Below are 3,498 nucleotides of genomic sequence, written 5' to 3'. Positions count from 1 at the left end.
AGGCCTGATGCATGGGTGGGGTGCGGCTGGTTTGCCCTCAAGGGTGTCCCGGATCAGGGTCGGGGTCATGCTGTGGTACCTGGCCAGCCTGGGTGAGGGGCTGATGGCCATTTTCAGGCTGGCCATGCCCCCCCAGCAACTCAAGCTCCCAGCCTCTGCTTTTTTTTCTGGGATTTATTTATTTTCTATAATTGAAACTTTGTAGTCTAGAGGGGAGCCCAGGTGCACCTGGTTTTCCCCTGGCAACTCAGGCTCCCAGCCCCTTCTTGAGTGGAGGCCACGGCCAGCTGGAAGCAGGTATCTGGGGTTTATTTATCTTCTATAATTGAAACTCTGTAGCCTTGAGCAGAGGCCAGGGCTGGCCAGGGCAGGTGGGAAGCTTGGCTTCCTCCTATATATAGTGGCCTATTAAAAAGTTTAAGGATTTTCTCTAGTGTTTTAGATGTAGTGCATTTGTGAAAGAAAAGTTGCTATGACTCAGTGAATTATCTATGTATTAACATGCAGCTCAAATTTGGGGTTCATAGGAACTAATTAATGCCAGAGGATGCTTACTATATGTGGGAGTGCAATTGCACTTTGCTTAATAGAGGGAGATCTCATAGGAGTGACAAATGCCCTCTCTCAAATTTGTCTGATTAACATTATAATTGGGGAGGAGTGCAAGCTGAGTATTATAAGACTAGAGGCCTGGTGCATGAAAATTCATGCATTGGAGGGGGTGGTCCCTCTGCCCGCCTGCCCCCTCTCACAGTCCGGGAGCCCTCAGGGGCAGGAGGTGGCCTAGCCATCAGGGGAAGGTGATGCCCCCATCACACTTCTGCTGCTGCCACTGCCAACAGCACAAGCCTCAGCCAGCCCTGGTTACCTGAGGCTCAGGCGGCCATGGGCAGGTGGGCAGCCACCATCCGAGGCTTGCCTGTGCCTTGGGCCGGCCCTGGGTGCCTGGGGGACTGAGGGGACTGGGGGACGTTTTTAAAAATATATTTTATTGATTATTTACAGAGAGGACAGGAGAGGGATAGAGAGTTAGAAACATCGATAAAAGAGAAACATTGATCAGCTGCCTCCTGAACAGCCCCTACTGGGGATGTGCCCACAACCAAGGTACATTCTCTTGACTAGAATCGAACCTGGGACCTGTCAGTCCGCAGGCCAACGCTCTATCCACTGAGCCAAACTGGTTAGGGCAAGGACTGGGGGACTTTTTAGTAGTGTAGAAATGAACAGCCTTGCCATGCGCCTGCCGCCCCAGCGAGGCTGATGGGACTGGGCACCGCCATCTTTGATGGCATGGCAGTCAAATAGCATATTCCTTATTGGCTGTGAGTGCCACAATCTTTGCGGGCAGGGCAGAAATTAGCATATTCCTTCCCTATTGGCTGTGGGCACTGCCATCTTTGAGGGCAGGGAAGCCAATTAGCATATTCCCTCCTTATTGGCTGGGACGCCACCATCTTTGTGACAGTGTGAGGGTCCATTAGCATATTCCCTCTTTATTAGATAGGGTGCCTGAATATCATAAGGAGATAACAAAGGAAGAACTTTCAAAACAAGTCATTGAATTAAAGACACTGAGTTCAAAACAATGGCAAGCTAATTATTCCCAATATCTCCTCATAATATTTCTCCTATACCTATCAGAAAATTTAGTTTAAAAGCAGGCTTGCAAATTGAAAGGTCATTGTGAAATTGAAGAGAGGTATTTTCTGATTTTTATTTAAATGTTTATTTTGGAGCTGGCCCGGCTAGCTATATCCATGCTGTCATGACCAGATTGTCATAAGAATTTTACCATATCCAGAGATTTGTGAGGCAGACTACTTTCTTTGTCTTTTATGTTTTCTCAGCACCAACAGGACGTACAAGTGGCTTAGGAACAAAAATATGTAATGCAATTAAAATAAAAATATTCCACAAATATATTTGAAATGTGTGTGAGAAGACGGAGAGGCACAATCCAGAGAATAAACTTTATAAAACTTTCATATACTCCTGTCTCAAATAACCATTGGATTCCCCACTTTATAGATACAAGTAGGAAAAGACCTTCAAAGACAGGGCATACATGAATATTTGGGATAATTTCTATGGGCCTGTCTTGATGCTAAGAATGAGGCTAGTTGAAGTAAATATAGAGGTAGTTTTTCTGGCCCCTGTTCACTTGTAGAAGCTTGGGCAATTTCCCATTTCTCTGTGAAACTCATTCCATTTTCAAGTAGTGAAATTAGAAAGTCATTCTTTTTTTTTTTTTTTTAAATCACTGCAGCATTGAAGCAAACAAATTACCACCAGTAAGAGAGTATTTAAATAAATATGGTATATCCATTCAGTGGAATCTATGTATATAAAAACCCTGGGTGTAACATCACAGCCAGAACTGTGACCAACCAGAAGGAAGTCAGTCCTGCAGGGGTTGTGTTGGAAATGGCTGCGCTCTTCCCCAGCTGTTTCCTGGAGGGTGAGGTTTCAGGCAGGAACCAGCCCTCAGGGCAAGGTTTCAGGCAGAACCTGCCCTCAGGGTGAGGTTTCAGGCAGAAACCCAACCTCAGAGTGGAGTGTGGAAGTGAAATTATTTGTAATGGATCTATTATTGAAGCTACCTTTGGAAATACTATATCTATAGATCAGTGGTTCTCAACCTTGGCTGCACATTAGAATTACCTGGGAATCTTTTTAAAATCCTGATTTCTGGGCCTCATCCAATGGAAATTCTGTTTCTTTGTTACTAATGTTGTGGCCCCACGCCAGTCTATTCACTGCTTATCTCTGGGAAGTGAATGCAGAGTTGAGAGGGGCTCTGTTTCATTTTAAATCTTTCCGATAGTCTGATTTTTTAAAAACCACACAAAATTTTGAAAGAAAAAAACATGAGTAAAAATGGGCAAAAGTGGGTTTTTTTGAGACTTTTGTTTTTATTATTCAAAAAAGCTTCATTTTTAAATTTATTTAGCTTTCTGACCCTGTGCTTGTGCCTTCAACACTTTCACAATGATTTTTTGCTCCTCAATAAGGAAAGCACGCTTGATCCTGTCATAGACACATTTAGCACACATGGACCCACCAGAGGCCTTGCTGTTAGGCTTTTTCATTTTAGACAACCTCATTGGAAGTTTAGGTCTCACAGCATGAACTCCGCAAAGTCGGCTTGGGCATACACCACATGCCAATTTGGGTGCTTTCCCAACCTTCTTGGTATAAAGGTAATTCTAGTACCAGGGGTTTGGGACAGCCTAGTGTTGTTAGAGGATGTATTGTACGACAGCCTCCCATGGTATGTCCAACGCTGGACCATGGTAAATACCTAAACTGAAGTCACTGTACCCGGAAGAGCAAAAAATGTTTTAAATGTTGAAATAAACATTCATACTATGGGTTCAACTTTTAGTAAGCCCCTAAAGAGGTTTAATTCATAAATATAATCCTTATTTGCTTAGAAATAATGTCTAATAAGGGCAGAAATTGTATTTTTGGCCCCCCAAGAGTCAAGTACAATGC

The 3,498-nt window shown here is 43.7% G+C and overlaps 1 pseudogene; it reads right to left on the bottom strand.

Annotated features, from left to right (window-relative positions):
• Positions 1–2,918: 2,918 nt before the first annotated feature.
• On the bottom strand, positions 2,919–3,295 carry LOC107183434 (annotated as a pseudogene).
• Between the last annotated feature and the right edge of the window lie 203 nt (positions 3,296–3,498).

Source organism: Myotis davidii, unplaced genomic scaffold (genome assembly GCF_000327345.1).
Source record: "Myotis davidii unplaced genomic scaffold, ASM32734v1 scaffold570, whole genome shotgun sequence".
Taxonomy (NCBI): domain Eukaryota; kingdom Metazoa; phylum Chordata; class Mammalia; order Chiroptera; family Vespertilionidae; genus Myotis; species Myotis davidii.
Note: the sequence above shows the minus strand (reverse complement) of the source record. Positions and strands in the feature narration are given on the sequence as shown.